Raw genomic sequence first — 13,181 nt, forward strand, 5'->3', positions numbered from 1 at the left:
TTCTTGACTATCTCTAGAAGTAATATGCAGCGTATTTTTAACATCATTATAATGAATAACAATAAAAGATGGAATTCAAACCAATTCTAAGATTGGCTCACAGCAACTCACAGCAATGAATAGCAATTTCAAATACATACACGTGGTCACCTTCAGAAAGAGATTGTTCTTTCTAGATATTAATAGAATAGATTTTCATTCAAAAAAATGTAAATTTCACAGACAAAAAATCAGAACAAGTATCCTTCCCAGGTATTTCCTGAACCTCTTAAAATATTTTCCTCTTTTACTTTTTTGAGTCCTCTATGGCAGGATGTGAGTTGGAACTAAATGAAACATTGAACAAAATATGTTTATTGAATGTTTTTATGCACTGCATACACAAAAAGCCAACTGAATTCTAAGAACAGGTTTTTAAGTTGAGACAAGGTAAGATATTGACACGTGGACACATACCGTGGTCAGCATACATGAGTTAAGTACTGTTTTAGTTACACTGTGATATTAAAAATATAAACATTTTAATATTTTACAGGGATATTCATTTGGGAAACAGTCTTCTCATAGACAAGAGTTAAAATCTGAAGTCTAAGAACTAAGATAAACTCTTAACTCTGGGTTAATATACCGAAAATACATTTTGAAATGTTTCTTCATATTTCAGAAGTCTATTTAAGATGTTTCCATGCCTGCAATGGAAAAGTGTGTTTCCACTTCCCCTAAATTATATATAATAGAGGAGCTAACTTTAGAATAAATAAGCAATAATTTGCTATACAGCAAAGTCCTAGAAAGTCCAATTTCACCTAACTACAGGTCAGGGATAAGAAATAAATATTATTTAATAGGGCTTATTATCTAGGCATTACAATAAAATGAGAAGATACACTTGTTAAATTTAATTATTAATCATACAATCTATAAAATATTAAAGTGTATTTTATAAATAAATCTATGTGTACTGTTGCAAAATTTACATAAATTATCTTTCACAACTGAATTACTGTCATTCATGATTAAATTATTGTCAAAGTTCCTAGTATAGTGAAAATACTGGTCCTCAAATACTTTCTGTTAATTTTATCCTAAATTGAGGCCAATATTCACTCCCTAAACATATCTGAAGGCAAACACTGCATAAAATTAGGTAATACAGATTTTTGTCCCTTGAGCTCAAGGCCTAAAGCAGGGCTAGGCCTTCAGCCTTCAGACCACTGGGCTTCAGCAAGAACTTCTTTAACAATTTTAAGTAACTTAAAATCAAATTTCTGGTTTTGGTTCTAGGACCAAAAAAAGGTATAAATCCTTGGGAGAGTTACATATTATCTCTAGCCATTAGGAGTTTGTTAGCGCTATTGTTTCCTAAATGCATGTTAGAAATTTCATTTTGGATGGCAGCTATGTTTACCACCAAAAATACTCAATATAAATAACAGCCAAAGAAATACAAATCAAAACCACAATGAGATAGCACCTCATACCTGTTAGGATGGCCTATTATAAAAATTTAAAAAGAAATCAGTGTTGATGAGAATGTGGAGAAATTTTGGAACCTTTCTACATGGCTGATGGGAATGTAATCAGTACAGTCACTATGGAAAACAGTATAAACGTTCCTCAAAAAATTAAAAATAGAACTGCCATATGGTCTAGCAATACCACTTCTTATCCAAAGGAATTGAGATCAGAATCTCAAAGATATGTCTGCATTCCCATATTCACTGCAGCACTATTCACTATAGCCAAGAGGTTGAAACAATGTTCACTGACAAATGAATAAAGAAAACGTGGTATAAACATACAACATAGTATTACTAAGCCTTGAAAAAGAAGGAAATCCTGCCATTTTTGACAACATGGATGAAACTTGAGAACATTGTGCTAAGTGAAATAAGCCAAATAAGAAGGAAAATATTATATGAGGAATATAAGTAGTATTATATGAAGAATCTAAAATAGTCAAACTCATGGAAACACAGAATAGAGTGGCAGTTGCTAGCAGATGGGGAACAGGGGAAATGGGGAGGTATAAGTCAAAAGGTACAAAGTTTCAGTAATACAAGATGAATAAACCCTAGAGATTTACTGTATAGAATTGTGTCTAGAGTTAACAATACTGTGTGTCATACTTAAAAATTTGCTAAGAGGGTAAATCTTAACTTTAAGTGTTCTTATTACAAAGAAGAAAATAATAAACAGAGTGGAAGTTTTGGAGGTAACGGATATCTTTATGGCATAGAATGTGGTGCTAGTTTTATGAGTGGGTATTTCTCTCCAAACTCATTAAGTTGTATACAATAAATATGCACAGCGTTTTCTATGTCATATATACCTCAACGAAGTGGTTTTTAAAAAAAGAAAAATATTTCCCTTTTAAAAGTTCCCCTTTGTTCATAATTGCACTCTGCTTCCATCCTAAAACCAAGAACATCCCTTTGTCTTTCTCTCTGATATGTAACTTTGATAATTCAGGTAAACTGAAGTATTATTAAGTTGATTCATGTAAATGTATCAATTATTATTTATTAAGTTATTGGTGTGACAAAGATATTTGTATTCAGAAAATATTCGTACTCAATGAAACCTCCGGAGTTGAACTACCCCAGAGAGTGATTAAACATTTGCTTGAAGCCCTGTGGTGCCATTCTTACATTTTATAATTTTAGGACACAGGCAAGGAAACTCAGTAGCTGGTCCAGGAAAGGGAAACTTTATTAACATATTTGGTAGCGGCAGTACTTTTTCTGGTTGTATGTACTGTTTGTCGAATTTGACAGCAAATTTTTGGGATGCAAACACCACCATGACACAACTCTACAAAGCAGTTATATGGAACTCAGAATCAAAATTTCTGGCTGAATCATGAGCGCAGTCATTCAAATCAGAAGATAACTCTCATAGAACCCCTCTTTCTTCTGAGGGTAGAATGAGATCATGTGCATGAAACTGCTTTATAACTACAGAGCACCACAGAAACCCACATTGTCAGAGTATAAAAATGTATACTAAAAACATTCTGCAATTTTATATAATTATAAGCATTTCTGTCAATTCTAATAGCACGTACAAACTAAGAAAAATATATTTTTCTACCCAGCAGTTTACTTATTTGAAATCTTGAGTAATCACAAAACTTCATTATGTTTTAATTTCTCCATCAACATTATATGCTAATATTTATAATCGTATTCACATAACACTTATAAAATCAGCGATTATGCAGTAAAAAGAACTTTGTACTCCGAGTTGGAGACTTGTGACTATCCTAAATCTGCCATATTAGGTGCATTCTCTTGATAATATCTCCTCATCTCTATTAACCTTGTCCTCTTTTACAAAATAAGAATAGTGCCTTTCCTCACAAACACTTCATGAGGATTAACTGAGATATGTCAGTATTGTGAATTGTAAAGGAGTTTAGAAATAAAGCTTAATGTCTCACTACACACTTGAGATGAAGAATATGAAATCACGGTGTTAGAGATCAGACTTACAGTTTATTAGTGATCGTAACCAAAATATATGTAATATCTGTAATCTTTGCAAAATATGCTTTGAAATGGGCTTAGAAAAATGCTGAAGTCCTGTTGTTTGTAAAAATTATTAATTGGCCAGATTATTCAAGATATCCCTAACAATGTTTCCTTGAAGCCAGCTTGTATTACACCTTAAAAATTATTTAGTAGACATCAGATGTAAAATATATTTTAATATTTATTTTCTAATAGGTTGTAAACTTCCTAACTTCCTGTAATTCATTTTTTTAGTTTATATTCCTTTAAAAATTATCTAAACAATAACAGGATTGATGGTAGTAAGAAAATAACTATTGTAAGTTTAAACATGAAATAGGGTCACCATAGATAATGGGGCTTTGAGAAAACACAGAAAACATTGTGGATTTGCTTTGAAAAGGGTAATTGATATTGAGAAATTAAAAGAAAATTAGAGACAGTAGATATCAGTCAGCAGATTAATTCTTCCTAATTTTAAAAGTTATGTACATTTATATAAATGTAGAATTTGAGACCACATGAAGCTTTGGGGTCCAGAAACATTCCCAAAACGCCATGATGTTCAATGCCATCTTTCTTACCTCTACATTGGCCTGGTGCTATAAGGCCTTAGATAAATTTTATAAATTAAAATTCCAGAAAACTTGAACAACAAACACACAAACACATACACACACATGCATGCGCACACAACTATGTGCCTTAGGATTATAAAATAAGAATGTGGTCATGGTCTTCAAGAAATCTAGACCATACTGTATTATCTGTATTAAATGACAATGAAAATGTATCTGAAGAAAAGTCTCCAAGGTCATTGATAATGGCCAAAATGCTTTCTACACATAACAGTGTGGAGAATAAATTTCATGTGTAAATATGACCTGAGGCCTAATAACTGAGAAATTTCTCTTCCAGAATCTAAATATAGAATAGTAAGGTAACCTGGATAACAAATCACAAAATTGACAATCTTAGGGATACTTGTTTTTTTTTTTTTTTTCAACACAATGACTCTTCATAAATAAGAATTTGGGAAGTGCTGTACAGCAGAAGGAAATATTTTACTGCAACTTTCCAACTGACCAGGCTTCCACATTGACACTGAGTATTCCATTCACGTGGGAGAACAGGTTGTCAAGTGCAAAGTCTCGGAATAACCAGCCAGGAAACCCTGTGGAAAAAATTGGGGTTTATTTGTTTTCATTGTTTGGGGACTGGGTGTTAACCATAGGTTTAAGAAATTGTTGTGCTGGGCAAGTTCACAGCAAAGACATTACAAGAACAAACTCTACATATAAATATCTTTGATAAAGGAAAATGTCAGTCCTTATCCAGACCCAGGCAACACTAGCAAAACAGCATTAAGTTGAAATAATATTCTGAATGTCAAATCAATTTTTACCTGCCTCTATATCCCAAAGACAAGGAAATAAAAAATGTAAAAATGGATACATGCTTTTAGTGATATAAATGAAAATAGTAAAATGATAATAAAGACAAATTTTAAGGGTGTACAGAACAAAACAGAAGTACTTATGTGGGACTGATACTTCTTATTTTAAAATATACTATTAATCTACAAAAAAGTAGAAAAGCTTATATTGTAGCAAATAGTGGGTAATATAAACAAGTTTTGACACCAGAGATCCCTCAAGTGACCATGAATAGTTTGTTTTTGCCTTTCTTTTCTATTTTATTCTACTTATTTTTTGGTTTGTCTTTGTTTTTATTTTGGCTATGCAAACAAATAATTTATAGATACATTAAAGGACTTTATTTTTAAGTTGGAAATTCTTTGACTGGCAGTGGAAAATCACCAGGCCCAGAAGCTTGGAGAACATTTTATTTTATGCCTCGGCATTGTTTTTGAGAAAACTTCTAGATAGCCATATTAATAAAACTCCAAAATTACGGCTATAGGAAATGAGGTTGCAAAACATTGCAGTCACTGGTCTAAATCTCTGACTCAATGCAAAAGTGGTCAAGCTTTATAAAGTCACATTCTTTCAACTGTACTCCAACTCCATGTGACAGAAGTAAATAATTTAAATAAGATAAACCACAAAAAATAAAGATAAAGAAGCAATATCAACAAATCCATATAGATTGTATATACATTTTTTATTAAAAAGCAAACTATGTTAATGTTGGTCAAAGACTAACTTATTGACTCAAGAAAGGAATCATCTTCCAGGGGTCCTAAATATTTGACTGAATAAACAGTTTTAAATCTACATTTCCAATATAATTATTTAAAAATATTTTCATATTGGAACTGTTACTTTAAAAAATAAGTAACCCTCACTGACCTAGACTAAAATTGTTCAATATTGGTTTCTTGGCTTTGCCACAGATGCAAGAGAATCCAATTCCCAGCTTTACTGCCTGTTTAAATACATGACTTCACAATAATTAGCTGCATGGAACTACCCTCAAGTACACTTTAGAGAGTTTTCCTTGAAGATACTGCCCTACAAATTTTTGAAATGTTTAACACAAAGCAACAATATATACAGAAGTCTTTGTGAGGGCTATGTGGTAAATCAACTTATATTTTCTGAAACAAAACTATGAATTAATTCACACCATCAAACAACCATGCACCTGGAACACACTATATTTCTAGACAGTCCCTCTCCCCTCACTGCCCCTACAGTTCCTTTTATTGTATTGTCCTTTATCATTACTATATCAGGGTGTTTACAATATGGATCATGGTGATGATGATTCTCATATGGATCATGCTGCTTTTGCTCCTGCTGATAATCTCCTCTATGAAATAACAGAAAAGAAACTTTCTTTTGGTGTTGGTATCAGGAATAATTAGTGTGCACTTAGGCAACTGGCTTTTTTTTTTTTTTTTTTGAGACAGAGTCTCGCTCTGTCGCCCAGGCTGGAGTGCAGTGGCGTGATCTCGGCTCACTGCAAACTCCACCTCCAGGGTTCACACCATTCTCCTGCCTCAGCCTCCCGAGTAGCTGGGACTACAGGTGCCCACAACCACGCCTGGCTAATTTTTTGTATTTTTAGTACAGACAGAGTTTCACCGTGTTAGCCAGGATGGTCTCGATTTCCTGACCTCATGATCCGCCCACCTCAGCCTCCCGAAGTGCTGGGATTACAGGTGTGAGCCACCACACCTGGCCTGCAACTGGCTTATTTTGTGTTAAAGATGTTGTGCATTTGTAATGAATGACATTTTTTTGTGCTGGTATATTTGTGATTAAATATGCAGCCTAATTTTCTACCCTTATTTTCCCTTACTGATCTTTTCTATGTATTTTTAATTTATTTCACTTGGCTACAGTTTTACATTTTTGCAGCTATTGTAAATCACTTTTGACATTAAAATAGGCTTTAAAATGATATTAACATAGCAATTAAAATCAGATTAAATGATATGTACACAATATAATTTAGTATATTTATTGTAACTCTATTTTCATTACAATGCAGTTTTCCCTCCTTCAAACTCAAAATAACTTTGATTCAACAGAAAACAAGAAAATGGAACTGATGTGCAGGTATTACTCTATAGTAAATAGCAAGTTATCTTAATTTATTTGAGAGCCTTGCCAAAGGATGGGAAGTAAGTGAAAAGGTCTTCTCATCTGGCAAAAGGCAATAGAACAAAATCTGAGCTCCTAGACTTTATTCCTAGAAAAACATACTAGACCCTCGCTCATAACTTTATAGCCACAATAATACAAGAGTTTCTTTGGTATTCAACCCCACAAAACCATTAAAGATGCACACTGTAAATGGGAAAATGGTTTGTTGAAACAAGCACATTGACAGCAATAATTATTAACAAGAAAGGGGGCAGGGAAACCTAAACAAACAAATACACAAAAACAAACAAATCAGCTAAGAGTCTATGTGCCCTCAACACTGTGATACTGTGTGTAGCTCTATGAACATAACTGTGTTAAAGACTGCATGAACAGTTATATATGAAAACAACTGGATTAAAGGGCAAAACATTGATGTTAAAACAATATCCATTAGGCAACAACTAAAAATATTATAGCGTGTAAATTTTTATAAAAACAAGGATGAAATCCCTTTATAACCCTCCTAATTAAAAACAAAGGTTGGTAAATTATAATTCTGATGATATAAATTTTAATTAAAACAATGTAAACAAATAGCAATAATCATAACAATAAGCCGGTTGGCAAATATCTGGCACATTGAAAAACTCAGCTGTAAATAAGAAGAGATCTGAAGCTAAGTTTTTACAATTAAGTCATTATTCATCAATGCAACAAAAAGCAGAAACATACAGCAACTGTTTATTATTGTTTCAGATTAATCATGAACTTAATTTAAAGATTAAATGCACTGTAAATAATAACTCTTATCTTATCCCTTTGCATGTTCTATTTCCTGATATTTTTTTAATGCAGTACAAAAAAATGGAAAAGATCAAGTGCTCTTTGCATAATACTCCCCACACAGAGTAGCTGAATTGTCTTTTAAAGATTCTTAAATCAATGTCTTTTAAGTAAGAGCAAACCAAGTGAACAAAACTATCTTTTTAGAGAATTATGTAACTGAAATTGTGAAATTAAGAGATATCAGGTCAAAAAAATAAATTCGCAAACCATTAGCACTGATAAACTATTCGATAACACTAAATCTGAAAATTAAAATTACCATTTGAAAGATTACATTTATAAAAAATTAAATTGAATATTATTTTAGCAATGTTAAAAAGCCAATTTTTCATATTTTGTAATTTTTTATAAATCCATAACAAAACGTTCCCAATTGAGACATAAGGTGATGTCACTCACAAAGACAGTAAATATGTTTAACTCGGTTCTCTCAATAAAAATGTGCACATTGAAAATTGATCTAATAATGTCACCAATCTTAACAATATAAAATCATTCTGTTTCACCTAATTTCTATACAAACCAACCCAAATGATAGCTAAAATATCTTATTGATCACAGCAAGATTGAGCTGGAGAAATATAGAATCCATGAGAAATATCAAATTATAGTAATTATAATAATCTCAGTATTAAGAAAAAATATCATAGCTGAATTTTATCTTTTATAAAACAAGACATTATGTTATATACAGGTATACTATAAATAAAATTAAAGGCTGATCTCCATTTCAAAATAAAAGAGCCAATCAATAGCACCTCCTAAACTCAACCTCAGTTTCTTTTTAACTGGCAAGACCATAAGTAGCATTTACCTTATAAATAAAATGTTTATTATTCACGTTTGAAATATATTTGTAAAGAATTTGTGATAATTGTTGCAACTGTATTCTAATGGCTTAGTTTTCAAATGAGAAACTCATTACTACCCTAGGCTAGCCATTTTGCATTATTTACAGTTGAAAGGGACTTAAAACACTGAAAAACAACATCTTATTTGCCTTTATAATTTCCATTATTACCAAGAAGTTCCATGGTTCTATTTGTTTCTCAAAGTGATGTACTAATAGTTTTAGTGAGAAAAAAAATCACACACACACACACACACACACACACACCCCAGATCTTTGGGCCTACCATAATCTCTGACATAATTATCACTGTATCACATTTTAGATCACACATATGGATGTGTACTTAGTTCACAAGTATGCAAACTCTATCCACTGCAATTTAGCTTTGTTAAACCATCCAGGAAATCTGTGGAGAATAAAGATATTACGTTTAAAGACTCTATATAGCAAACTCAAAGGGGACAGCTTCAAGCAAAAACTTCAGTAAGACTATTCTTGTTACAAACCACACGTTTCTTACCAATACTTAAAGGGTCTTTCAGATTAAAGAGATGTTTTAGAGCCCCTTATTCTGTGCTTAATTTTTCCATCACTTTTATGCCTTAATTGAATAGCTCTGATTACAGTAAAATCTCATAATAACAAACCTTACACAGAGATCTCTATAACTAAATGTCTGCCTAAAACAAAACTAGCCTCTGAAATCAGGAAATCACAACATATTTGTCAAAGAAGCCTATTGTCAAGAGAAACCTAGTCTCTGTCAAGCCATTCTAAACAGAAACAAGCTCAATGAATTTGCAGTCATTCCTAATGTCTTTGCTTATGCCAATGATCTGTCTAATCATCACATATTTATCTTTTGGAGATTTAAGCTTTGGGTGTATTTGTTTATGATATAAAATGGCAGAGCCCATGAAAACACCAAATAGTAACTAAGTTTTTTTTTTTTTTAGCAAGAGCAATTTGAAGCTGGTCTTGAGTTTATTCACTAACCATAGATGAGAAGTGGTGTACCTTTGTGTAGGCAGGACTTTTTCTACCACTGAATTTCAAGTACTTTTTTGTTGTGACTTTTAAGGAAAGGATTACAAACCTGAGTCACGCAAGTCCTTTTACATGGTCCATAATTACATTTAGGGGATCCACGCACTCTTTTAAATTGTAACTAAAATTTTGTGTGCAAAAGCATTTTTTCCCTCAAGAGTCCATTGCTTCCTTTATTTCTCAAAGGCCTCTGATCTCTCTCCAAATTAAGAATAAATGGTTAAAGGGACTAAAGGAATGAGTGACTCTGAGTAGGGTATTATGATATGGACTTGTTGCTTTACCTTTAGCTCCCAGAATTATCCTCTCTTGCAGGTCCTCAGCCTCAGCAGTATGCTTTCGTTAAGATCACTATTTAAGCCAGGCACTTAGGAAATCAAAAAACCATACTCCGAGACAATGAGCTTTGTGAGTACATATAGAGAGCAAGGGAATTCACCTCAAAAAGCACTTTCATGACCTATCAACACTCTAATGAATTATATTTTTCAAAAGCCTTTAATATAGAATAGGCAAGAGAAACATTACACACAAATGTACTAACATCTCTTCTCTGATGAATACCTTAGACAATTTCAGATATATGCTAAATAGGAAAATATAGAAAATATAATAACAAACTTTATATAATCTAAATAAGTGATTACAGAACATAATCCTGAAATAAAAGTAAGAAAAAATTTAAGTGGATAAAAAAGTTGTTGAAATTTGAACCTACCCAGAAGTACAAGTTTCAAGGGCTAAGCATTCTCTAGAGAGAAAAACAACAAACATTGCAGGGCTAACAGCCTCTTGTAACAAAAACAAACAAACAAAAAACCCTCAAAGCTATTTATAAGCCTAAAGTATAAGACAGATATTATAGTATTGAAATACGTTTGTTAAAACTCACCAGCCATTATATCAATATGCCCCCCTTTCTGAAGTCAGTTTTGAAATTTAATGTTTACAGTTCATCATAAGAATGTATTTCCCAGATATTCAAGACTCATAGAAGTCACATAAAACCTTCTCTAAAACTTAAATTAACTATGCAATCAAGATTTTTGGTTACATTTCTGCAAGTAACTGACCCACTCATAATATAATTACGATTATTCCCTTCTTAAAGACAAAAGGTTGGCCTACTTGAAGCAGGTTATATAAAATCTAAAACCATTTCATTAGCCTACAACTTACAGGCATGATGATAGGTATTTAAAAGTTTTCTTGACTATTATCATAGTATCTAATAATTACAAATTTTTTCATTAATTTATCTTCTTTGATAAATTGACATGCTTCTTCACAATCTCCCTAGCCTTAGAAAATTGAGAATGGCAAGCATTTGTTTTACTTATTAAAAGTGTTTACAGATGACCCGGGGAAGAATAGGGGAGAATATATATTTGCTGTTCATTGAGATTAATTTTTGTTTTTGTTTTCCAAATGACTTTTTCATTTCTCTAACAGAACCCTTGCCAAGAACATTCACAGGTAATACTTCAAAATGAAAATATCTATTTTCCTTGAAGATCTTCCTAACTATGCACTAATAAACAGCAGCACCCCATAAAATCAGAAAGTTGGAAGAGACTTGAGCAGACAAACTTCTATGGAATTCATAATCACTTTACTAATAAAGTTGTTGCCCTCATAAATATATATGTAGAGACTTATAATTCAGACTGGTTCCTCAGAACTAGACAAAGAAATCAATCACATTGTTTCTCTTTTTCTTTTGACTCTCATGTATATATATGTGGGAGCATGAACCATCATTGCCTCAGCCTTCCTCTCATAATGGTGGGTGTCTATTATTAAGAAAAAACAGCAAGTATAAACATGAACAGAAGATTCATGATCATTATAAACTGGCAATTATTAGCCGCTCTGTAAGCACATTGTTCAATTTACAATAAAATCCTTCCATCCTCACTAAAGAATATATTTAATTAGGCTAGACTCACAAACATTAACCAGTATTTGGTAGGCAGCAATCTGATTCATATTTTTGCCAGTGGAAGGTGGCTACTTTTCCAGTTGCCTCTGACCCTTTGGATTTTGAGCTTGCCTTCAGCAAAAAGCAGACCTCTTGAAAAACATTTGCTGAGAAAAGAAGGCAGGAGCTCTCTTCAGCTGCCCTCAGCAATACACACTGAACCTGAGAGAGAGCAAGGGAGCAGTGAGGAGAGCCCTTGTCCCTGGCCGACTTTCAGGGAGCCCCAGTGCCTCTCTGCATCCAGGTCCTCATCAGGCTGCAGCACAACTGTTATGCCTCTTTCCTCTCCCAAGGAGTGCAGTCTTAATAGCAGGTGCCCTCAGGACACCTCAAACTTAATGCCTATTTGACAAAATAGTTACAATGAAGCCAATAAAAAAAAAAAAAGCAAAAAAACAGCTGTATTTACCTCTTGCATTAGGAAAACTGCATACCTTTAAGCATTTAATAATTGTGTCTTTTTTCTACATGGAAATCATCAATAGATGATCTTGAGCATCTGAAAAAATGTTTTGCCATTCCTACAGAGAATAACAGGAGAGTCTTTTTCCAAACTGGCAGAAGGGAAACAAGGGCCAGAAGGGGCTAGTCACTAGTTACTCTTTTAACCCAAGGTCATACACCTAAATCTCTGATGCAAAAGATTACACTCCTCTTTCCCTCTTTGTGTCTTGGGCTCTCTGTTCCCCTCATCGGAACAGTTTTCCCTTTAGTCCACGGCTTAACATCACCGAAAACACAGGCATTTCCACGAATGTGTTCCATAATCAGGACTGTCAATTAGGAGAAACCAAACCTGGTCAGCCTTTTTTCTAAACACTTGAAAAGAACAATCTATATATACTTAAATCTTTGTATTTTCAAGAAGATTAAGTTCTGACATTTTCTAATTTTAGTGAAAGTCACTAAATAGGGAAAGCAAACTCTTTGATCCATCAGAGAAGAAAAATGTATCTTTCTGAATTAATTGTATATTATCTAAATATCTCAAGTTAAGACTTAAATGTAATACTAAAATGTATAATTTAATGTGTACTTCGGATAAACATTTAAAACATAAAAATAACTTTATGTAATACAAGTAATCATTATTGCATCCTAAAATATTTATATAAAGCAAAACATCCTTATTCTCTACTGATAGAATCTAAATGAAACATTTTAGTATCTTACTCTTTTGGATAATTAAACAATAAATTACATTAACTTTACATTTATCCATAGATTAATATAATTTAGTTTACCTGTTCCTGAGTGCAACGTATGAAGTAGTAGAAACTGCAGAAACCCAGCAAACATAACAGCAGCATCGGAGTGGTTAATTAAATGCCACTGGTATCAAATCATTAAATTTCAGCTAGCAATGGCAGCAAATGCACAACACA

At 32.7% G+C, this 13,181-nt stretch overlaps 1 protein-coding gene across 48 annotated transcripts in view; it reads right to left on the reverse strand.

Moving 5' to 3' along the window:
• Window positions 1-13,181, reverse strand: part of RIMS1 (regulating synaptic membrane exocytosis 1) — a 522,383-nt gene that overhangs the window by 179,307 nt on the left and 329,895 nt on the right. The window lies entirely within an intron of this gene.

This window comes from Nomascus leucogenys, chromosome 3, assembly GCF_006542625.1.
Source record: "Nomascus leucogenys isolate Asia chromosome 3, Asia_NLE_v1, whole genome shotgun sequence".
Lineage (NCBI taxonomy): Eukaryota > Metazoa > Chordata > Mammalia > Primates > Hylobatidae > Nomascus > Nomascus leucogenys.